Source organism: Protopterus annectens, chromosome 2.part2 (genome assembly GCF_019279795.1).
Source record: "Protopterus annectens isolate FY-2018-M chromosome 2.part2, PAN1.0, whole genome shotgun sequence".
Lineage (NCBI taxonomy): Eukaryota > Metazoa > Chordata > Ceratodontiformes > Protopteridae > Protopterus > Protopterus annectens.
The window spans coordinates 630,949,479-630,976,491 of record NC_056730.1 but is presented as its reverse complement, the minus strand read 5'-3'; positions in this window follow the sequence as shown (position 1 = coordinate 630,976,491).

The following is a 27,013-nucleotide window of genomic DNA, read 5'->3' as shown; positions in this document are numbered from 1 at the left end:
CTAATAACGTTCAACAGTCATACTGCTCCCCTTTACCTATGGCACTTAAAATAGAAATGGCAGGGATTTATAAACAGTTTACTGCTTTAAAAATAATCTATACTACTGTTAATATTAAACTCTGCACACCATGAAGCATGTATACTCATCCTGCCACTCTTTAAGTTGCTGCAATCAGATAAATTATATTAACAATACATAGATGCTGCCAGCTCTTTAACTTCCTTCTCCCATTAACATTGAAGTATAGAACTGCAATGCCTCATGTCACTGTAAAGGTGAGTGCACTGTTCCACCTTGCTGTGATGTCAGTGGAAAGGATGATGCCTTAGCCAAACAATTCCAGGCTTCACTATTATACTAAGACCTTTTATAGCCCTCCTGCAGGACCATCTGGCTCTAATTTTTATGGAAAATTTAGAGAAATACTTTAGTTTCTTCCTTATACCATCTCTGTGCTTTAAAAGGAGCTCTACCTCTCCTTCTCTTGCCACAATGTCTTACCTTGAAAAATCTCAAGTGTAAAATGGTAGAAAATTGGCATTGTGATCAAGTCTCACAAATTCCATTTGCCATGCAAAGACAAGCACCGATGATTGCCTTATTTGCTGGACCCATGGCAGAATCAGAAAGCATAGGTACAATATTATTATGGTTCACAATGGCACTTTAAGCTGTCATGTATACCTGTGTATGCTGTTAAGAGATCAGGCCACTCCATTTACAGATAATTATATGTGGAATTACAGTTCCCCCCTGCACTGCTGGCTTAGACAACACATGCATTGTGCTGCCCGCAGTGAACCAGGCAAGTGAATACATCAAGAAGACTTGGTTGAGATTGGTAGCAGGTGTGTTCATCTTGCAAACTGAGTCCTTCAGAAACAATCATCAGTTGAGGCCTATTTAGCATACTCATCAATCCCAGAAAGGGGAATCTAAGAGTAGACACAAAATCTCATTACACTATGGAAGAAACTGCAGAGCACAGAGTTCACAACATGTAAAAGGTGATTTCCGGAAGTTTATTTTAGGAAAACTTCCACTGCTTGTACAAGTTAAGTGCTACTTTTTACCAGTCCATTATTTCTAGTACAGTGAAATTTTTACTTATATACAACTTAGTGATGTTATAAGATGTATGTTTCTCAGTGCTTTTAACTGTATTGAGAAAATGACTTGAGGGGGATTGCAAGGGTACATCAATTTCTGATCTGCAGGATATTTAGGTTTAATGGGAGACACACCCATAAGCATACTCAGAGCCCACAGTTCATAACATTCATATGGTGAATATTATACCACTTTCAGTAAATAGATATGACTCCTATATACATTATACACAGCTCAATAACAAAACTATTTTTAACAATGAGAACAACAGACATGTTAACCTGATCAGTTGCAATGGTATGAAATTGTTTTTTAGGAAAGTGTGCTTAGTAAATATGTGCCTGACATTAATTAAAGAGTGTGGATACATATTTAACTGTCAGGCACACAAACAGCATGCTATATGACCAAGAAGGAAAGTTGTGGTGTTGTGATTTACCAGAGCCATGCAGGAACAAAGCTGTGTGGCTTTCTATACAGTAGTATAACACCTAAAAACAAGGCAAGCAGAAGCACGCTGCTTAATCTTCCAAGACATCCACACGTAAGCACAAGTTCTTGGACGCACAGAATGCAGTTCTAATCCAAGCCCTCCATCTCCATGGTCAGGATTTCTTTGCCCTGAATGCAGCTGATGAGGCCAGCCAGGACCATGGCTGGGATGACATTTTGTCAGATATTATTGAGGTTCATGGCCACAACTGAGTTATGAAATGGTGCTTCATGGCCAATGTGTTGTATGTGGTGCCCAAAAATTAATACAACTCATGGGAAAGAAAGTAAGGCAGCAGGTAAGGTGGGGGGGGGGGTGCTATTGATTTGAGTTTAAGACTTTTCATGGAGATGTCTGCAAAGTCTGACAGTGATGTGCTGGATGTTGAGGCAGAGTTAAATAGGCCCCTAAGACATTCCACTGGGGATGTCACTGACATGTAGCCCCATTTCTTTGTAAGAGTACATGCAAGTCCTCTGCACCCCCTAAGTCACTATCAAACTTATTAAACTTGCCCGACTTACAGTACACAGGTACATCAGGGTTCAACCACAATAGTAATCTGCACAAGTATGCAAATAAAGTACTGTTTGTTATTATGTTTACACTTTTAAAGCCCGGTAGATTGCACTCTTCTGGGGCTTTGTCATACTTACACTGGTTATTTTGTGATTTGATGTATTCACAGGTGATTTGTTATCAAGTACTAGTATTTCAGGACTGCCCCACCTGATGTTAGAGGACCTTCAAACTCTGGTATTGATGATGGGGATGAGCTGGTACAGTCAGGGACTACAATATGTGTGATGGACACAGGAAATGGGAGCACTACATTACTAGAAAAGACCAAGGACACAGCCTCTATGCCTATGGATACCCAAGCTACCAACACTTCAGAGGGATGTACATGAAAATGCTGATATTATCATTCAGAGAAGTATGATATCTCCCAGTAGAAAGAGTTCCACATTGCAGGATGAGGGTTGGTAATACTAGTCACTGGAGAGATGATTACTGTCCACACCTGACCTTGGTGTGTCGATCACCATGACTCTGTGTATGTGCAGGGCCATTATAAAGGCACAGGCTATTACCACCATAGCCATGGCAAAGATAGAAGGGCAATGCATGGTGAGCATAATGATCTATGGGAGTGCATGTCCCATAAGTATGATTGCTTGGATAGACTCACTAACACAGTCGAGCATGCAATGTCTTCAGTGACTTCTCTGCTATAGGCAAGGCGTCATCCATGGAGCTGGTCAACTGGTATATCCACAGATCGTAGCCAGTATGACCATGTCCAATGAAGATCCTGCCCTCACAGTGTTAGCTCTTCCACAGTGACATCTACTGTTAATGGTGTCTGCACACAAGGGAGAATATCCCCATGTTATGGCTATCACCATAATGACACATCTTATAGTTGACATCATTACAGATCATGCAGCAAAGCAGCACCTCAGATGGGTCATGGTACATCCAGTGCAAAGCCTGGTAGACTCTGCTTTTATGAGTGGGGCATAAACAGAATGCTAACCTCCCTGCACTGCATGGACCTGGAACTCTCCAGTAAGTTGAGATATAGCATTGCAATTATTGCTGAATTTGTGTTCCTATAGACCCATACTCATACCACCACATCTCTCAGCACATTGCACACACCTCCAATGACATGGACCTTTATCATCAAATCTTATGTTAAATCCCCCCTCCCCAAAATTGACATTTCACAAAACAGCTTTCTTTTATGCTACTCAACACTCACACATTTCCCTGTTAAAGGCATGCACTCCTGTGCTGCCTTCCCCACTTGCATAAATGGTGATAACTGCCTTGCCCTTTGTATAATGCTACTTGGGTTGCCTCTGTCTGAAGCACTGCATGGGCAGCTTATGTATGGGTCAGTATAGCCTGGTACTGGTTTAAAATGCATTGCATTTACTCTAGTGAATCTTCTTTTCTCATGTTATGTTCTGAGACTGTACAAGCCGCTGCCTTTTTGCGAGTGCCCTGACATACTGCACTGCCTCCACCTGCATGATCATACCCTGTTGCAAGCTCTTCCACTGAGACCAAATCTGACCCAGCTGCCACTCACTGATATCTGAGGACTACTACCTTAGAAAGTGCCCGCTCTAATATATCTTTTTTATAGGTATGATATTATGGAACATTGCACACACTGGCATTATTTCTACACAAGAGACAGTGTCATACTGTAGGCTAATACTGCATGAATCCAGTCAGTGAATTCATCCATTCAGCAGCCAACACACACTCAGTAATGTTTCTTGGTTACAATTGGGCATGATTGTGCCGAGAGAATGTTTGATTTGTGAATTTCTTATGTGTGCCATGAGTCAGGGTTTGGGGGCATATCCAACATCATCAACGAGATGCCCTGTTGAGAAACTATCCTTCAAAAACCATTATTAAAGTCACAGGCATACCATATGTTGGAGTCATGATAACTGCCTGAATAGCATGCACACATAGGCATTTTTGATGATATTCTGTGAATTACATATCTCCTACAAGATGATGGTGAAATGTTCTTTGCAGTCCATGTTCCTCTTTCCCAGTTTAATGGGTGGAACCTTTATTTCAATATACAGTCTACAGACCCCAGTGCCTCAAGGGAATGTATATCATATAATTTTTTCTTCATTTTGGGTCTCTCCTCTTGGTTTTGTGGGAATCACATGTGATCCCCACATGCTTAATCATAGCACTGAGAAACTGTTGGAGTATTCTCAGATCAGATTCCTGGGATACCCTGCAATGTGTCAGAAGGTTACTGAAAGGTCTATATAGTATCCACTGGGATACTCCACAGCTCTCATGGGACTGAAGATAAAGCCTACACATGTTCACACTTTCTTTGATGGTGTCTCTATCCATAATGTTGGTATTGTGGAGTCCATGAAATGTTAAGTGTTGTAGGGGGACCTGGCACCTCCAGGGGTGATGGCATGTACCATCAGCAACAGCAGTGGCAATAAGAGACTCTTGCAGATACACATTTACTATTATTGCAGCATTGTCTAGTATTACTTGGGGATTCTTGCAGTCCAAACATGAGCATTCAACTGAGTTCAAATATGCTGTGGCTTTATCCCTGTTGTCCAGAATGTACACATTTATGAATTGCTCTGCCATCATGTTTTGCCTCATTAGCATACACGAGGATGCTCATTTTATTAATCTTGCTTATTACCATGCCATTATATGGCCATTAGTATTTACCTCACCTGGCCATGTTGATTGGCTTAGTTACATTGCAGAGCTTGTTTTTATTTATTTATTTATTTTTTTTTGAATCGCAAGCACACATATATTAAGCATGGCTACTCAGCATGCAAATTTACTTACCATGAGGCAACATTTTCTGAATATCAATCAATATGTGTCAGATAAGAATGTTAAACCAGAAGTGGGTGTGATAACAATAAAATTATGGATGTTGTTAAACTCAGTATAATCGATAAATGTTGTAGGCCCCAAATGTATATATATATATATATATATATATATATATATATATATATAGATATAGATATATAGATATATATATATATATATATATATATATATATATATATATATATATATATCTAACCTAAACTGATGTTTGAAACTTTACCAAGAGTGTATCCATACCATTCAAGCAAAATATTACTTAGCAAAGGATATTTTCAAGATAAAATAAGTATGCATAAATACTGGAAATGAAGACTGATCTTTTAGAAGCTGAAATATCACTATTGTTAAACTACCCAACAGGAAGGTAATTTAGGATTATAAAAATATTATAGTCAGTCGGCAAAGAGAAAAAATAGAAAAAATAAAATACAGTATACTAGGAAGACCAGTTTGGTGGCATAAGCATCCTATGGAATTACCAAGAAAGGCTCTGTGGCAGTTTTCCAATGAAAGGTACAGCATAGTCCATTTCATATCTCTCAACATCTTAGAACATGAAATCTGGACAAAGCCATTAATAAAAAGTGGGACAAAAGCCCAAAAATAGGGACAAATTTAAATATTGCTCTTGCAAACTTAGAAAGTTGATAGAATAACAGGTTTTGCATTAACATTAATTTTCTGAAGGGTATGATGCTTAAAACTCAAATGTCTGTCATTATTTTCTAACTTCAGTTTTCAATAATTTGCCACTAATATGCCAGAAAACCACAATTTTATGAAAAAAACGGACCAGAAATATGAGCCAAAACTCTGGACATTCTGTGAAAATCTGTACAGTTGAGAGGTATGGTCCATTCCCTGTAAGGGTCAAATTGAGAAATAATTGAAGAAGTTAGAAGAAATGCATGTAGCAGAAATAAACTTAGGAAGGTACCTGGTTTATAACCCAGAGCATGTCACCAGTGCCAAAACAGCCCAGAGAAGTACATATCTGCATTATATAATGTAAATAAATGCAATAACATAAAAACAAATAGATTACATTATCATAGAACTGAATGCAGTAAATGTTTTCTGTAAACATGATTGAAAGTCAGGGCACCAATAGTTAAAGCTATATCGTAGAAGTTGAAATATCTGTACCCCATCTCTCAGCTTTTAAGATTTAAGCACTTGTGGTATTCAGATTTATCCTTGCTCTTCCTAGATCTGTTGACTTTCCTGATAATGTCAGACCTATCACTGGGTGGTGCATGCTTTATTAAATGACTCTACTTAGCCTATACAAAGATTCTCTGTCACTAATGATATGTGGTCTAGTCTATAAAATATCGTCTATTGTTAAAAGTAAGAAAGTGCTCATCTTTCAGACCCTTTGCTATGGTTTTTAAAGGCCAGCACTATGTTCTCAACATGTTTCATTTAAAATGATATAAGAGATTGAAGTGTGCCTGGCTGCAGAATACCAATGTGAAAATTATTGAAAAGGGGCATTAATTTTAAAAGGGCTGAGGAACAGCCACTCGAGAAGTAGATGGTGGGTAACTAGGTGAAGAGCTATAGATAGACAAAGACAAAAGCAGCACAGAATGTTGCATATGTAGCTAATCATTACCTGATGCGGAGAAGTGATGCTCACAGATTGAATAGGAAATACTAGCAGATATGTATGCTTGTTAGGACTTTCCTGTATATTTTTGTGGCAAGAATTTCAAATCATGAACAGGATGCAATCCACTAGAGGTAATTTTAATAACCACAAATCAAGCCAATTATTAAAAATAGATAAGTAGGTATTAAGGCTATTGCTATATGAGTTCACTGTGTCCATTAAAAAAGCCTAAACATTTTGGAAGCTATGTTTCAAAACCTCAACATCATCAAATAACAGAGAAAGATTTGCAAATGTTAACAGAGGACTGCATCATCCAGATAGTGGACTATGAAGTCTTACATGCACTAGCATTAGTTGTAGTCAAGTCTGAAGCCAAGAAAGATCTAATTTTATAGACAATAGAAATATAAATGGCATCCACATAGAAATCATAAAGAAATATGCAGATTATAGGAGGGTTAGTACAATAACAGTGAAAAAAAAATTATTTAAGCACAGTATGTTAGCTATTCAAGAAGCATTAAAGAGAACGTCCATTAAGACTGTTCACAAACCACATTAGGGAACTGAGTAAAATATACTTAGAAAGAAAATGCAAGGTTTCGTGGAATAGCCTCTATAAACAGCATAAAAAGTAACAATGTAGTGACTCAATCAAATACTGGCAAAAATGTGAATGCTTCATTTATTTATTTATTTGAAGTTTATCATTCAAGTCATTTCTGCCTCAACTCGAGCCAAAAGGCAACATAAAATACATAGGAAACAGTTTCCAGCTAAACATAGACCACACAGAAGTATAATGACCACAAATCATTACAGATAAAATGCAGCTGAACTTTAAACAAGTTAATATCTACAGCAGCAGCAAGTGTCTGAATATGGTGAAAGTTATAGCTCTTAGGAAAACTCGGTGGGTAATTGAAGTTAACCAGTGCCCACGAAATAAGATCACCTATTAATATGTGTGTGTATGCATATATATTTTCGAAGGCAGCAGTCTGGGTAGAAAGGCTATTTCAAAAGGCTATTGCACGAAAAAAAGATTTTCCACAAATAGCAAGGGTAAAAGAGGCCAGTTTAATTTGATGTCTCTGCATGATATGAAGAAGGCAATTCATGTACTATCCTCTTGTGGGCACTATCATTCTTGGGAGTGGCTAAAGGTAATTTTTTTTTTTTAGAAAAAAAGATGGCCAGACTGAGGCTGGTACCCATTTAGCCTTGAAAATGATGTTTCCAAAATGTTCAGAAGGTCTGGTCAGATTTATTTATTTATTTTATTTTACATTTCTTTACTGGGAAAGTCTGTCTGGACAAGCATTCCTTTTTCAGCGGAGGCCCGGGGAGAAAAGCTCCACATATAATAACGATAGTAGTACAGCAAAGACAATGAATACATATATGGAAACATACAAAATATCCTGACAGGTTGTATAATGTATCAAGGTAGAAGGGATACAAAATTAGAGTAAAATAAGTTAGTTGTATTTTGATTATAGGTCTTGATATACATTGTCATCTGCGGTTAACACTGCTGAAGAAGCTAAGGAGGAAATGAATTAGAAATTGCATACTAAAGACAAAATATTACCCTGGAGTGGAACTGGAGTAAAGCCAGATGTTAGAATGGTGGGCTTTTAGAGCTCTTTTAAATTCTTTAGTAGAGGTTTTGTTGATTAGGCTAGAGGGTAGGGAATTCCATCTTGTGGCTATATATGTAGAGTGTAGGTATTCCCCTGCAGAGTTATTGGCCTTAGACACTTCTAATAGGTGTTTGTTATTGCAGCGTAGTACTCTATTAGCAATTTATGGCTGGAGTAAATTACTTAGCCCAGGATATTTTCCGTGTTGTGTAGAATCTTATGGGTTAGTGTTAGCTGGTTATACAGAAGGAGATGAGGAAATTCTAGCCATATTAGTTGTTTTAGAGATATAAAATTATGTGTTTTATAGGAATCATTGGTGGCAAACCTGGCAATTTTACTGTAGTAAGCTTCTAGTTCTGTGATGTCTGTTTTTCTTAGGTTAGTGAGAATTGGAGAGGAGTAAGTGACAGTAGAGAGTAGGTATGTGCATGCTATTGTTCTTTGGTTGTTTTTATCAGAAACGGTTTGTTCCTATGTAGGACACCAAGGTTTTTGTGGACTTTTTTATGGTTTGTGTGATGTGAATGTCAAATCTTAAGTTACAGTCTACTTCTACACTTAGTAGTTTGGTGTGATTTACAGCTGAGATAATGGTCTTGTTTTTAGATACTATGTTGAAAGGAAAGATGTGTATCTAGTTGGGTTGAAGAGCAATAGTTTTGTTTTTTGATCTTTATCATGATGTTTTATTCAGATGAATAAATCTGAGAATATTATGTATCTTCATTTGAAATTAAGTGTTGTTTTGACAACACTGGGTAAATAAAAGGTAGTTCATATTCAAGACTTGGACACAAAACACTGATAGCAATTACACAACAGGTTTTGGCAGTTATTAGGTTATAATAAATGTAGGCAACTTTAAGTTGAAGTGAAACTTTAGCTATTGTGGAGTCTGTATGATGTTGAAAGAAAATAGTGTCATCTAATGTAATACCTAGGTATTTCCCATGTTTTCTGAGATGGATAATACTCACAGAAAAATCAGAAAACTGGGGAGTCTAATTTTTGGCTAGCTTTTTGAACACGCCAAACAACATCACTAAGGATTTTGTTGTGCTTATGGGGAGTTATTTGTAGGCTGACCATTAGCAAATCAGGAAGAAGTTATTTTGCTGTGAACAGATTTGTTGGTTGTGTTAGGTACTACATCATTTGCATAGAGTGTCACATTTAGACTTGTCAAATCCTGAGGAAGGCTGTTTCTGGATAGAGAGAAGTGGTCCTAACAGATCCATTTGGCACAAAGATCTATATAGCAGGTTCCATGATGCAAACAAAGCTTGAACTACTTGTTCATTTTGGAGGAGAAACCAAAATCAGCAAACTCAGAAAGTCAAAGACTGTGATTAACAGCTTGAACACCCCCGAAAAAAAGATCCCTCCCATCAATAAACCTTTTTCCATATGTGAGTATGGTAAGGGCAAAAGCAGAAGTTAGGGTACTATATTTTGGACATGAACCACGTTGATTGCTAGAGATGAGGCTGTAAATCTAAATTTATTCTAAAATATGAATGTCTATTAGTTGTTTTTAGTACTTTAGCTATGGAATAATGGTATATTATAGGCCTAAAGTTTAATGCTATTTTGGTTTGTGAGACTTCAGGTAAAGGGATGAGCATAAATAGCCATTTACTGGGAAGAGGAAAGCCTGTAGTGAGGGATGAGTTGAGGATATATGCTAGTCAGAGCCAAAGCTAGCTTTTCAAATAGGCACTGCAGTCTGCCAGTCTGGCACCCTTCAACTCTAAGTTAAGGATCAATAAAAAAAGGTCTTCTCTCTGAGCTGGTGACAAAAAAAAACAATTGAGTTGAGGACAATAAAAAAGAACTGCTCCCCGAAAAAGGTCTTCTATTTGAAACTGTAGCAAAATGCTTACAATGTAACTAGAGGCTTGCTAACAATTAGAATACCACACAAGAAGAGCTTAAGCACTTCAGCCCTGACCACAAATATGGGATTAGCATTCATTTCTGAATGCTGGTACTGTAATACTACCCTACTGGCAACTACTAATCATGCCTCCTAATACCTTACTCCTGGAGCAATACCATCCTTTGACATGCCTTAGCTATACTTCTCATGCTAGTGGTCTAAACAGTAAGTTGTTTGCTTCTAAAAAAACCCACAACAGCAATTCACTTTGAAGTCAGTGTAAAGTTCAAACACCAACAACAAACCCAGGCACCAACACAATTTCCTCAGAAGAACCACAATATTAATGAATACAAACGTTTAATAAGCTTTACATGACTTCTTCAGAATAAATATGTTGGGGTATATGATAAAATATTTTCAAACAAATTAACTTTTAATTACCCATCACCAAATCATGTGATCAAACACAAATACAAAGTCATAAGGTGTTTGTGACTTAAAAAAGTAAATATAAACACTAAACTTCACTGAGATAAAAGTGCAACTGCTTCATTTAAAAACTCATTCTTAAAGTTAGATATCAGTCAAGAAAAATTTTTACTTTAAAAAATTGCAGTTTCAAAACCGTCATATTTAAAAAACACCCAAGGGCAATACAGTCCTTCAATCCTGGAGGACAAGTAGCATTAATTTAGTTTGTGATAACACCTCCTCATATGCCAGTGTATTTTCCCTATCAGTCACCTCTTTTAGATTTCTCCACTGTCTTAAAAAAAAAAAAAACTTTTGGAAAATTTCTACAACAGATGGAGAGTTTGTAAGCTTGTAAGAAACATTGTTGTGTTCAATCTCTTGAGACAGTGTAAATGTGATGATAAATAATAATACCGTTCAACCCTCTCTCAGTTTTGCTTACTTAAAAAACTTCACAAGATAAGTGTTTAGCCATATTAACCATACAATGAAAATGCCCCCCCAAAAGGTATTGCCTTGGGTTATCTAGTCCAGGCATAGTTATTTATGGACATTCGCAGATATAGTGAGAGTAACTACAGTTTCTAGATTTATACATAACATTATTTATGCATGTTTGCTAGTCAGTAATTTAGGATATAGATAGTGACACAGTGAGATGAATTAGAAATTCATTCATCCAAGATGTTTCTGTATTATTTTGTTGGCTATAGATTTAAAATAACGCATGACTTGTGAAATTCAAGATGTCAGATATAACACTGTTATATGTTTTCCATTTAACAACTCAGGTTATCTGATGGTCCTCAATGAAGAGCATTCAAAGTTTCCAATAGCAGAACCTGTTAGGTCAGTATCGAAAAAAATCATCTAAGACAGTGGTCTCAGTATTTGCCAATTTATTCTCTAGTTTTCTTATAACAAAAATAGAAAAGATAATGATTAATATTTTCAGGATGCTAAGGTGCTGTAGAAGTGTTACAAAGCCTATGAGAGAGGTGACACCAGACTGTCTGATATTAAAATATGCTTAAAAGAACAAGATGTCTACAATGGTACATACCAATATAATTCCTGTTGAGATGGCTAAAAATCAAAATAGTCAGTAAAACTTTAAGAGAGAGGGAAATTAATGTTGTTTTGGTATAACAAAGACAGCAGTTCTGAAGCAAAATGATTAAGGGAAGCATTTTTCTAGTTATTTTCCAGCAGGGTTCCAGTGTTACCATTCCAAATGAAGTACATGCTTTGACAAGGTATTGTTCATTTTTAAAACCTTTCTGTAATACAGAAGTTGCAGATGTGACCTGATATACTTGTTGCTGACTATACAAGCAATGTGAGCATACAAACTGAGGCAAAGACTTCGATTTTTAGGTCACAGGTATTATAGTGCAATGTGAAGATATCAGTTCTGCATACACAAAGTTTACAAGTTTGTCATTAAAATGTTTTTTAAGTAAACACATGAATTGCACACATCACATTATTAGTACTAATTTTTATTTTTATTTCTGGGTTTACATAAAAGACTTTAAGAAGTTTAAGGCTTGGATATAGCACCACCCTTACCTATTCAACCCAATGGCCTCTAAACATAACTCTATTTGCACATACCTCCTACTCTTACCTACTATTCTAGCTTCCCTAACTCTAGCATTCACACTAACCTTCTTTGAACATTATTCTCTGCTAAAACAGCACCACCTCTACCAACAAACCCAACCATTCTCACATATAAATTCCCACAGCCATATTAACATAACCTCTACTTCTGGCTATACCCTTCCAAAGTACCACAGATCTACCCATATCACTTACTTCCATGACAAGAAACCCCCTTACAACTACTTTAAAATCATAAAACTAATACAAAAACCTCAACAACATTCCCTCTTAGATGGTGATATCCATCCAAACACTGGTCCTGATACAAGCCTTCCCAGTGGCCCACTTAACCAAAAACCCCACACCACCTCTACCCCAACAAGTCCATCTAACTCACTTCTGATAGCTCACCTCAACATCCATAGCATTAACAATAAAATATCCCATCTTCATGCACTCCTAGATGTACACAAATTTGATATCCTGTGTATTACAGAAACTTGGCTTAAACCTTCAACCAAAGACCATGAAATTACCCCCCCAGGATATAACATCCTGAGAAAAGACCATATTACCAAAACAGGTGGGGGAGTAGCCATGTTTTATAAATCAGAACTCCAAGTATCGCCCTTCAATGTGCCGCTTCCCACAAACTCCATTGCAGAAACACTTTTAGCCAAACTGCAAATCAATAACTATAAATCCATCTATATAATCTGTTCCTGTCTTCCCCCTGGTAACAATATCAGTACTCTAGAAAATATACTTAGTGGCCTATCTACCCACCTACCCCAGGAAACCATTGTGTTAGGTGACTTTAATATAGACTGGACTAACTGTAGGTCCCTCAATCCTATTAACCACATAATTCTTTATGGTTTCTCACAAATGATAACCGCCCCTACTAGAATCCACAAACAAAGTGGTAAGGAAACCATACTAGACTGGATTCTCATAAACAGTCACCCTACTACTTATAAACCAGGAACCCTTCCAGATGACATCAGTGACCATGCTCTTACCTATATAATTAAACAAAAACTTCATAGGCTCAGTCCTACTTTTTTCAAAACCTCCTGTTCAAAAAAAAACTTTCACCCTGAGAACTTCCAAACAGAACTGAAGGCATGTGACTGGTCACCACTGCTCCATCTTCAACTTGATGAAGTAGTCACCTACTTTAATACTAGATTCCTTCAAATCCTAGATTTCCATGCCCCCTATCGCTCATCCCGAATAAAGACCAAAACTGCCCCATGGCTCACAAAACAAACTAGGCAAAAAATACTCCTAAGAAATAAAATCTGGGCCAAGTGGAGAGCCTCTAAAAGCCCTTCTGACCACCTTTACTTTAAACAATTAAGAAATGCCACCAATAAAGAAATTCTACTAGACAAAAAAAAACTTTTACCTTCACCTCCAACAAACCCACCAACAAAAAACACAAAATTTCTGGTCAGCTATGAACAAATTACTTCAACCAGGGCATTCCAAGTCTCCCTCCCCATCAGGAATCGCCCACAATAACCCTAAACTGATAACTGATTCCTTTAACAACTACTTTATAGAAGCCATACAAACTCTAGCCAATACTCTACCACCCACTAGCTCTCTCCCACCTAATACCACAATAAATTCAGCTCCTTCTTTTCACATACAACCAGTACCTACATCCCTCATTTATAACCTCCTTCAAAAACTCAAGCCATGCACCCCTTCTGCTGACTGTATACCAGCAGAATACTTGCAAATTGCAGCTAAAGTCATTGCCTACCCTATTTCTAGCCTTATTAATAGAACTATTTCAGAAAGTAAAATCCCTCTTATATGGAAGGTCTCTCACATCATTCATCTACACACAGGTGAGACATCAACTGATATTTCCAACTTTAGACCAATCACCCTACTCTCTTCCATAGCTAAAATAATGGAAAAATGTATCCACAAACAACTACTTGACCATCTTCTCCACAACAATTTACTTGCCAACTGCCAACATGGTTTCAGACCATTCCATAGTACTTCAACTGCCCTGCTATCCTTTTCTGACTGTATAAACAAAAATCGTAACAATAACTCTCTTTCCTCCGCTTTGTTTATTGACCTTTCAAAAGCCTTCAATATGGTCAACCATAATCTGCTTATGGAGGTATTAAAAGCCCATTCACTGGATGCACAGGCATTACTCTGGTTTAAATCCTACTTAGACAACCGACATCAAGCAGTCATTTGGGACAATAAGCTTTCAACTTCCCTCCCTGTAAACCTTGGAGTACCTCAAGGCTCTGTCCTAGGCCCTCTTCTCTTTTCAGTGTTTATTAATAACCTAAATACTAAAATTTCTCAAGCCACCTGCATACAATATGCTGATGATTTTACTTTAATTTGCTCAGCTAGGTCCCCAACCACACTCCAGACCCTCACCCAATCTGTATTTCATACTGTTGAAAATTGGTTTATGCAACACTCCCTCCTCCTGAACCCCAAAAAAACAAAATGATTACTCTTTATTCCTACTCTAAAATCACCAGAATTTCTCTTCACTATAACCTCTAACAATGGAACCACCATATCCCCTGATACCACAACCCGTCTCCTGGGTATAACCATAGACAACAACCTTAGCTATGACGATCACATCAACACTACCATAAAATCTGTCAACAAAAACCTAGGTTCCCTGTATAGAATCAAAACCTTCCTTACACCAACAGCCAGAACCACTATAGCCCAGACTCATCTGATCTCTACCCTGTTTTATGCTTCTGCCATTTATACTAATCTTTTTAAAAACAACCTTAAGAAACTTGCCACTAGCTATAATAACATAGCCATATTTGCTACTGGCAACCCTTTTAGAACCCACCACTGTCTCAACCTCAAACAATTGGGATGGTTAGAATTGCAGCACCAACTAGTCTGTCATCAACTTACTATAACCCAAAAGATACTTTACCACCCTAATAATACCCCAATCCTCACTAATCTGACTACCCCTTACAAAAACCTTACAACTCTTCGCTCAACCAATAAGCTTCTAGTTTCCACTATTAAATCTAACAACAAAGCTGGAGACTCACTTTTCGCTAACACAGTGGGTAAAGCCTGGAACCAACTTCCAAGTGAACGTTCTATTCTCTCTTCCACACATCTTTTTAAAAAACATCTCAAAGAACATTTTAAAACTCACTGGCTTTGCCCCTGCACAAACCCTGACCGATTTTCCACTTTATCCATTCCTGCCCTCCCTATTACTTCACTTCTCCAGTGTACTATATTGCTCAAACTTTTTAATGTCCTTTTTGCTGTACTAAGTTACATACCTGTACTAAAAAAAAAAAAAATGTTATAATTTTTTTTAAATGTATTACTCTGTGTTTTTTTCTGTCAAATATTGTTTATTCTTCTGTATTTGTCCTTAGTTCATTCCCCTCTAAATACCTCGGCACACAATATTTTTTGTTTTTTCTTTTTTCACAAATATTCTAATATTGTTATTATCTGTACTTGATAATAGCTTTTTTATATTAATATTGTATAATAAGTTTTTCTGTCTATGCTTGGAGCTTTTCTCTCTGTGCCTCTACTGAAAATGGACATGTATCCAGTTAGATTAGCCCGGTCAACAAATGTAAATAAATAAATAAAATAAATAAATATTTATTTGCATCGGAGGGAGGTGATGCTACATATGTATTCATTATAGCAAGACCTCCCATTTCACTTTCAAGTGGATTTAAAAAGTCTGATTAGTGTGAATGCTTTGACCAAGCACAGGTCTAACCATGGCTCTTGCTTTAAGTATTCAGACACATAAGCATTCAGAATCCTCTGTCAGATACTAAACACTGTAAACTCTTGCATTTCCTGAATTGTTTTATTTTCATGCATTTTGCACACTGCTTTTCTTTGTTCTTTTTTACTGCTTGATGCTGATGGCAATACTGTGTTTCTTTGTTTTGAGTTTTAATAAAACCTTAACAGCATGCCAACTGTGAAAATGCAATGAGGCTAGGTGAGCCTTTGCAGTAAATGTACTCCTCCCCAGAATGGAATACTGCCAACCTTTAACTGCACTTCTCTAAGTACAATATACTTCACTCACTCAGTCAAATGAGAATAAAATTCTTAGATTCATACAACTAACCAACAAGCATGGGCACCACTGTACTGCTCTTATCTCAAACAGTCAGCTAACTGTTACAGCTAGAGCTACTTAGGTTCATAAGTTCATAGGTTGGTACTAGGCTATTGGCCCTAGGGCCTATACAAGTCTAGCCATAACAATTCCCTGACTATTTCTTCCCACACTATTTACTTTCCTGGACCCCTGTCTAGCAGGGCGACTGACATGATCCCCGGGGTGAATTTCCTTTCTGCCATCCAATCATCAAGGTTCCTTTTGAAGAGGGACAAAGAAGTGCTCTGCTTGACATGTATGGGCAGTCTATTCCAGAGTCTGGGGAGTCTCTGTGTTGGAAACCTATCCCTCCAGCATATTTTTGTTTATTGTGATGACAAGATTTAGATCCCTGGAGCATGTGTCTCTGAGGGATTGGGATTTCTTTAAGTGTAGCATGTCCAACAGCTCTGGGTTTGATATGGCCTTTTATGTTAAGAAGAGATTGCCTCTGAGTAGACGATATGCGACAGAGTATAGCTGGAGTTTTTTAAGGCAATCAGCATACGGCATCTGCTTTAGGCCTGTGATTCTTTTAGTGAGGTATTTCTGTGGCCTTCCCAGTTATTGCAGATGTCTTTAAAGGTACATAGCAAATGGGGCGTTGTATTCTATAATGGGTCTAATGAGGGATGAGTACAGTGGGACAATGACTTCCTTTTTTATGGATAAATAGCCCTTAGTAATGAGGTGTGCCACATAGAAGGATTTCCTGACTGTTGTCGCGATGTGGTTATCGAAGGTGAGATCACTGTCCACCTGTGTCCCTAAGTCTCTTATCACACTTTCGGTGTTTAGTGTACTGCCACCTATGTGGTAATTCATGGGTGCATATTTTTTCCCAAAGGGGATAACTATACATTTCTTGGCATTGAGCTTGAGCCCATGGCTCTGGCACCAAGCTTCTGTTTCTGTAAGGCCATTTTGTAGAGTATCCACATCATTTGGGGATTCAATAATTGCTCCAGTTTGCAGTCATCTGCAAACTTTGTTAGCCAGAGTCCCTTAGTGTTGGCCTGTACTTCAGAGAAGTAGATGTCAAACAAGAGCGGCCTCAGGACTGATCCCTGAGCTGCTCCACGGGACACTTTTCTGGTGCTGGATTTGGAGTCAGCTACTAGTAAGCCAGTTGGCAACCCATCGAGTGACATAGGGATTAATGCCTAACTTAGTAAGTTTATCTATGATTCCAGAGTGGGGGATGGTGTCAAAGGCCTTGGCAAGGTCCAGATAGGGTGAGTGTACTGCCTTACCCTCATCCATGGCTCTAGAGACTGATTCAAAGAAGTCAATCAGATTCAGGAGACAAGATCAGCCCTTCACGAACCCAAACTGTGTGGGGTCCAGTGTTTGTAGTTTGCCAATGTCTTTGTTTATAAGTTCCATGATAATACGTTCCATGGCCTTGCAGAACAGGCTCATCAGACTGATGGGGTGGTAGTTCCCGGGATCCAAGGTGGATCCCCCCTTGTGGATTGGGATAACTGTAGCTGTGCACCACTCAGTGGGCATGAAGCCTGAGGTAAGGGTATAATTAAACATGACACTTAGGTGAGGTGCCAGTTCATTTTGTATTTCATGTATTATATAAATGTATTATATAAATATATATTATTCTCTGAAGTGCAGGCCAACACAGAAGGTCTTTGGCTAACAAAGTTTGCAGATGACTGCAAACTAGGAGCCATAATCGAAACTCCTAACGATGTGGACAAACTACAAAAGGCCTCACTGAGACAGATACCTGGTGTCAAAGCCATGGCCTAAAGCTCAATGCCAAAAAGTGTATTGTCATCCCCTTTGGTAAAAACTCTGTACCCATGAACTACCACATAGATGGTAGTCTACTTAATGCTGAAAATGTAATAAGAGACCTTGGGACACAGGTGGACAGTAGTCTCTCCTTTGATAATCACATCGCCACAGTGGTCAGGAAATCCTTCTATGTGGCTCATCTCATCACAAAAGGATACTCATCCAGAAAAAAATCAGTCATTGTTCCCCTCTACTCATCACTCATTAGACCCATTATAGAGTACAACGCCCCTTTTGGTATGTACCTCACAAGACATCTACAACAACTGGAAAGACCACAGAAATACCTCACAAAGAGGATTACTGGCTTCAAACAGATGCCCTATGCAGACCGTCTCAAAAAACTACAGCTTTACTCCATTGCATATCGCCTACTCAGGGGCGATCTCTGCCTAACATACAAAGCTATGTCAAACCCAGAGCTGCTGGACATGCTCCACTTAAAGAAATCCCAATCCCTCTGAGCTACACGCTCTAGGGACCTAAACCTTGTCACCACAATAAACAGAACATGCTGGAGGGATAGATTCCTGTCCCAGAGACTTCCCATACTCTGGAACAGACTACCTATCTATGACAAACAGAGCTCCTCATTAGCACTGTTCAAGAAAAATCTTGATGATTGGATGGGAAATGGGAAATTCACCCCGGGGATCACTTCTGTGGCTCTGCTTGACAGGGGCACAGGAAAATAAATTTCTTGGGTGGCGAAAGCCAGGGTGCATTTTTTGGCTAGGCTTGTATGGGCCCTAGGGCCGATAGCCTAGTACCTACCTATGAACCTATGTAGTACACAACTCGGGATGTCATCTGGTCCCATGGATGCTGTATTCTTAGCTTTGGAGAGTGCGTTTTTTATCTGTGTAGACATTATTACTGGAATTTGACAATCTTCTGGTATTGAGATGGGCCATTTATGGGGTGAGAGGGGGGTGAAGTTGGCACTGAATCGATCTGCCAGGATATTGGCAATATCCTTGGGATCAGTATATTTAATGCCATTTTGTTGTAACTCAGAGCAGATCTGAGCATTGCCATTTAGATTCTTGACATAGCTATAGAATGCCTTGTGGTTGTCTTTGGAATCTTTGGCAATTTTATTTTTGTAACTAGCTTTGGAGGATTTTATGAGGGATCTCAGCTTCTTACTGAGGCTGGTAAGGGAGTTTTTTGGATCCTGGGATTTTCCTCTTTTCTGCAACAGTTTCTTCCCTTTGTTGTAAAGTTTGTTTATGGCAGGGGACCAGCAGATTGGCTTCCTTTTTTGGAGGAGAGCATCTTAGTTCTATTTGGGATGGCACAATTCATGCACGAGTGGATGTGCTCATACAGTGCCTTAGTGTAGGACTCAGCAGTTGAACTTTCAGTTCCCATCTGCATGGGTGTCATGAAGTTTGTCACTTTTGGCTTGAGTAGCATGAAGTTGGCTTTGGAGAAGTTTTTTATGGAGGTTTCCTTACTGGGAGGTGGGGGTTGGATGTGGATGTTAAGGGTGAGTAGCTTATTTTCTGACCTTACCAATGAGGGGGGTGACCATAGTGTGGAGAATCAATTTCCCATGTTGGTAATGACGGGTCTTGGATATTGGAGCCCCTGGTGGAACTATGGATTAGTTGATCCAGGGCACTGGAATTTATGAATTCCAAGAACCGTTAGGCTATGGTGTTGGTACATGAGCAGATTTCCCAGTTAATGGCACGGTAGTTGAATTCACCCAGTATTAGTGCGTTTGGTTAATCAATATACTCATATTATGAATACCGTCTACCACTCTTCAACAGGTCACATTTTAGAAATCAGTCCTTTAGTGTGTTTGGTACAAAGGCCATCCAGCTGAAGCAGCTTTATTTACAAATTAAACTAAAAATAAATAAAAAGAAATGATCCAAGAAATAATCAGGCATAACAAGAAGCTAAAAATAAATAAATGTAAATAAATGAACAAAAGCCAAACAAAGAAATAACCAGGTAAGACAAATTAATTAAAATGCAACATGAAGCTCACAAGAGCATTGCAGTCAATCAACTTGCAGTGGCATGGTATGCCATAGGAAGGTGACAGAGGAGGTACAAGGTGTTACCTCTTCAGGATTCAGATTATGGTACTGCAATCTTGGAATGTACCCCTTATTTTTTCTATATGATCCCCACTGCCTTCAAACCATCAAGATCATCCCGTCAGATGAGACATGACCCTTTATTCCCTTACCTAAGAATTTCACATGGGATCAGGACAAGAACTGTCCAGAGAAAGACATAATTCAGGCAGCACTGAGGATGCTTTCGGCCTTCAACAGCATCTCAACAAGGAGGTAATTTCCAATGGCCAAGCCTCACTCTTTGACAGAGCAAAATATGATCTGTCTGACTGCTTAGGCCAACAATGCTTTTTCCATGTGAGTGCATGTTTATGAACGGCCAAGTTGAAGGGTACTTTCAGGTGGACACTCACTATGCCTAGTACTACTGCGACATCATACATTTACATTACCATCCTTTTCTGAGGGACTATGGCAGTGTGTACTTAGTTTGACCTGTCCCCTTCTTACGATTGCTAGACTCATCCTCCTATACACGTTTATATCACGTTATCGAAAGATGAAAATAGTGAATGCTATTTCATCAAACCTAAAATATCTAAACCACATAATATCGAACATTCAGAACAGCAATTTTTTTCCTTGGGAAAAATTTGCTATTCCGAAACACATACACACAACACAAGCACACCTAAAAAACATCAATACACACACATACACTTATAATACTACAAATAACCCTACACTAAACTATACAGACACTACTATCTATCCACTTACCATAACCCAAACCCTAACGCTAAGGTCCGTCACTATCGCACACTCACCTAACCCACGCCCTAACCCTAACTCACTTAACCCGCCCCTAACCCTAATTCACCTAACACGTGCCCAACCCTAACTCACTTAACACACCCCTAACCCGTGCCCTAATCCTAACAACCATGCAATTGCACACTTACCTGAACCCGACCCATAAATTTCCACCACAGCGCTGAAAACAGCAAAGCCACAGAACCGGCCAACCGAATTTTTCCCTAGGAAAGAATTTGGTGTTTTGCAGCGTCGCTATTTTTAGCGTTCGCTCAAAACGGGTCGATATTAGAACATTCAAAGTTTTAAAACTTTGATGTTCTGATATAGACCCACCTATACCAACTCTGTCAGATGACTGAGCCATCAATAAAATTCTGGTCAGCCTGGCCATAGGGCTTTATCACTTCATATCACCAGAGCTGACTATATGTTGCCCATTTATCTAAAGATGATGCAGCAGCATTCACATTTGTAATAAATCAATACATTTCATAATATTTTACATAAAATTATTGTGTCTCATTATGGTAAGTCCTGTTAATAATAAGTAAGCGTTTTCCTTGTAGTGAATGTAGATTAGTTTGCAAAATATTGGGTACCAGGCCATGGCCATCCCTTCCTTCTATAAACATTATCATTTTAAAAAACAACAAGTAGTGAGCATTATTTCCTACATGCATGTTATAAGTACATAAACACATACATTATGCATGCGTCCCAGAGCCTATTAAATGTTTAAAATGGTTCTGTGCCTTTATCCATGCTGATGTGCTTTAGTGTAGTGCATAATAAACATAGCATTTATCATTTGTCCCAGCACATCATGTTCAAATGATACTGCTGCCAGAGGGCATCCATTTTAGACTGCAGAATAATGTGCTGATAAATGAGAGATGTATTATACAGAAGACACAGACAAGTTAAGGGAAAGTTATGCAATAAGAAAAACTTTAATGATGCAGTTCAAGGCAGGGTGGGTTACTTACATAACAGCTAGAATGTCTGGTGCAGATGGCAGAAATTAAGAAAAATACTTACCCTAAGGGGACAGGTAATGTGAAATGTAATTTAATGCAATTTCACTGAAGAAATTGCAGAAGAATGCATAATCCTGTGCTCTGTAGCTCCATACCACCTGTCAAGGTTAAGAAAGGTATTTGCTGCTGTTAAGTGTATGTCTCCGTTTTTGGTATTTAATGTTTCTCAGGAAAAGGGCCGGAATAAGAGTAGGCCACAGAGTCTGGCAATGTGCTAATGCTAGTGTATTTCAACAACTACAGTCTGCAGTGGTGATAGTGAACAGTTTTGCTGTGAAATGAACTTTATAGTTTAAATGTCACAATGACATGGGGCTAGTGCTCCACACATGATGACTAAAACTGTAAGTGGCACTGCTTCTATCATGTTCTGTGTTCTCAAGCTGAATATGTCAAATGTCTTTCTCATTGTTTTAATTTATTTATCATTTCAATCTACTGAGCTACTAAATATCTAGTCCAAAGTGTGCACACCATAAAGACAAAAATAATTTTATTCAACAAACACATGACATTGTAATATATAACTTGGATTCTCTTTTTCAAAACTGTCTCTTTGTTCTCCCTCTACATAAAACAATGTCAAATCTGCGAAAAATGTAGCGCATTTCTCTACCATCCCAGCCTGGTGCTGTTGTGTTTTTAAACTCAACTCTCTTTCTAGTTGCCTACCCCTTATGTTAATTTGACCACATATTGTCTTCCTTCTCCGCTTTTATTGGCTGCTGTGAGTAAGCACAAAATTATTATTTTGTGAAATCACTCATCTTCAGCAATTTAAATGTATTGGCTGTCCCACTGTATTCCATATAGCCAGAATACAAAGTGCCTACCTCTTCCAGTCTATCTTGCTCTTTTAAAATTAGCGGCTCTCCACTTATATAGCTAAAGTTTATGTTACCCCCACTTTCATATCTAAATGCTTAGTGCACACTGCAGCACTTAAGATATTAACTAATTTTTCCCATCTTATCTTTAAAATCTGCAACATCTGCTCCAAGACCACCAGTTATTGGAGAACACATATTCTGCCTCTCAGTAGTTATCTTGGGATGAGTGCTTCTGTTTTCTATTGGTGAGAGAAGGAGCACAGGGACATTATTTCCTGGAGACTGCTGATCCTTGGAAAGCCTAATAACTGCTTCATATGTGCTAACTTGGAATCTGTGCTTATATTTTGCTCCTGGTGAGAGGAGGAGCAGGGTGCATTGATTCCTGGCTATTTCCAGTTGGACAGTGAGTGTCTGTGCTTTACCTTCCTGATTGGTCTGGCTGCTATTTAAGGCATCTATCAGGAAAAGGCTACAACAAGCCTACAGACCTCTCCATCCTCTGGGACAAGTCCATGGAGCAGGCTGTGGCCTACTTCTTATCTTTGCATTGGTGTTACTGTTTTGCTTCTGGAGAGAGAAGAAGCAAATGAGAATTGTATCCCAACAGAGGGAAGCTGTGGTGATACCAACACTAGTAGTAGTCAGGCAGTAGCAATCCAGGTGACTCCCCTCTTTTCATCATTCTTGATAATCTAATTCTTTCTTTTTGGTAAGTACTGCTTGATTTGTTTCTAAGTTCATTCATAAATCCTCAGGGTCTATTTATTAATTTCATCTGAAGTGTTTGGCAGTGCCCTGTATAGATGAAGACACCTTGAGTTAACATTTTTCCTGTAAAAGTACCATTGAAATTTCACCAATACCTAGTTGCACACAGGACAGCTAGTTTGCAGTGACAAGCACTGCCCTTAGAGTTGCAAACCAAATACTCCTGATATTACTTTATATTCTCACTCCATCTGTCTAATTAATAAAAATATGCCTGTTGCCATGGATATGAACTTTCCCACTATCTCTGTTACCAGCTTGGTGGATACGGACATGCTGAGGTAATGTAGAAATTGCCTCATGTTTACTAACAACCAGTTCATTCTCAAACAAACTGATATGGTATGTGAGAGATGTATTTACATGATGTCACTGGAGGCAAAGCTCTCACATAACAGCACTCCTAATTTCAATAAGGTTGTCAGTACCAGACATGCAGCATCCATCACACATACAATTTAAAGCAGACACAGAGACTTACACATGCAGAGGAACTTAAGCGTAACCTTCCTAAACCCCAAATTTCCCCTAGACAATGTACACAAAACAAACACCCACAGCAGCCCTGAATGTAGACTTTCAAAGCAACACCCACATGAACAGATACAGCTACAGCGCATGGAGCCTCTACTTCTAAGCTGAAGAGGCAAGCCACTACAAAATCCAACTTTCTGTTCATTGGACATTCCACTGTGAGTCACACTGATATCCCTCTGACTAGCCTAAGCAAGGGAAAAAAAGCATGGTCAGTTGCTTATCAGGGCCCAGGATCCGCCACATTACACACAGAGACTTGGGTAATTGGACCACAAGTACCAGTATGGCTCGTTCATAATCCATGTGTGTGTAAATGACCTAAGGCATACCTCCCTAGACTATATGAAGAGAGGTATAATGAAGCTCTTGGAATACGTGTCCCAGGATGGTATGAGCCTAGCATCGAGGAGAATTTTACCTTCTCCAAGGATGATGCAGCCATTTGAACAGAAGGTGACTGACTTTAATAATAGGCTTAGTTTGTGATGTCATTCTAAGGGGGTGAAATATTTGTCAGCATGGAAGGAGATGGTCAACAGACCATGCTGCTTTGCCAGAGATGGTCTTCACCTCTCCCCTCTAGGCTTTCGAATATTAAACATTGTCCTCCATCATAGTGCCTTTTATAGACAATGTCAAACTGAAAGTACTTGCAGCATAGCAAATCAAAACCAAGAAAATCTAAAGGTGTTACTGCTCAATGCTAGGAGTCTAAACAAAAAACTCCACTCCTAGAAGCTCTGTTTATGCTAAAGAATTCTGATATCTGTGCTGCCACTGAGATATGGTTTAACGCCGTGGAGAGCACACTGACAGTGTAAGGTTGTAATGCCTTCCACACGTTTAGACCAGGGACTAAAGGTGGAGTTGTTTTGATTTACATCAAAAATAAATATACCTCAAGGCTGGTTAAATAGGCAATGCATTTGAGCTTCTCCACATTCAAATCACCAAAGTCAAAATCCAATACCACTTCCTTGCAAACTATAGGTCCTCCTTTATGACCCAAGAACCCCCTACAAAGTATTTAAACTTACTTGGAAAAACTCACCAGCCAACCTAATACCATATTTATGGGTCACTTTAATTACCACACTTTTAACTGGGAATCATATATGACACCAAACATACAGGCACAGAGATTCCTGGATTTTAAAACCCAAACTCCCTGGACCAAATTGTCAGTACACTGACCAGGGGTATAATCGTACTGGATCTGCTCCTCAATACTATTGATGAGTGCTGCACATTGCCAAGTGCAGTGTCTTTTATGGTAAGATCAGGCCACAAAATGGTCTCCTTTGAAGTACAGTTAAAGCCTTGAACCCCAGCTAACCATGGAATACTCAGGAACTACTCTAAGGCTATCTTCTTACTATTAAGTACTAATTTGTCAATGTTTCAAGCCCTCATAAACCCTGATAACTTTGTTGCCTATGCCAAGCTACTCACTGAAACCATAGCATGTTAATAGCTGTATTGAGGCAGCTGTACCCACCATGGAGAAGTACAGATCTAACTCAAAACACAAGCCAACTTGTTGTAATCACAACATCAATAGCTGTATAACACTATGTCCACAGTTTCAAAGGCAATACACAGTTGTGTGCAAATCTCATTGTAAATCCAACCACCTATATTGAGCCGAATATAGAGCAAACTTATTGGCTAACAAATTCAGTTCCAACTTTACCCCTCTCTCTACCTCAACCTTCCATCATGAAAGACCATCAAATATCACTCTACCTACTATCACTACAGAGCAGGTCCTTAATGATGCCTCTACGACCAAGGACACTGCATTAGTGGGCCCACACAATATCTCAAGATGTCTTCTAAATAGCATGAAACATGACCTATCATACCTTTTGGAATTGCTATTTAGCTGTGATCTCTAAGCAGGCTTTATGCCTCTGGAAAGGAGAACAGCAACACTAATCCCTCTGCACGAATATGAGCCATCTACAGACCCTGGAAACTACAGACCCATAAGTCTCACTGGTCTCATAGGCAAAGGCATGGAAAGAATTACCATGTAAATGATCAGTAATGATATAGGAAACCTTGAGACACCAGAACCAACCCAATTTGGTTTCATCAAGTGCAGGTCATGCCTACTCAAACTAATGGACTTCTTTGAGAAGGTTACTAAAGCAGTGGATGAGGGCAAAATGGTTCATACTGTGTACCTTGACCAGGCCAAGGCATTTGACACAGTACCCCATGCAAGATTGCTGACAAACTCAAGAAGTTAGGTTTAAACCCTTATGTCACCCAGTAGAAAGCTAGCTGGCTCACAGACAGGACCAAGGAAGTTTTAACTGTGGAATCCACCACAACAAAGGGGCCAGTCACAAGCAGAGTCACTCAGGGATTGGTCCTGGGAATCCTTTTTAGGCATTTACTTCTCTGAAATCCAGACCAATGTCAATGGCTTCTGGCTGACTAAATTTGCAGATGATTGCAAATTAGGAACAGTCATAGAATCCCCCACTGACATAAATGTTCTCCTGGTAGGGCTGACACAGACAAATAATTGGTGTGAGAGCCATGGACTAAAACTAAATGCCAGTAAATACAGAGTAGTATCCTTTGGGAAGTTATCTGCCCCTGGTAAATATCATATTGACAAAACCTCCTAGGAGTTGACCCAGTAGTCTGGAACATGGGGACACACATAGATAGTAGTCTAGCCTTTGACCATCATGTGTTTACAGTAGTTAGA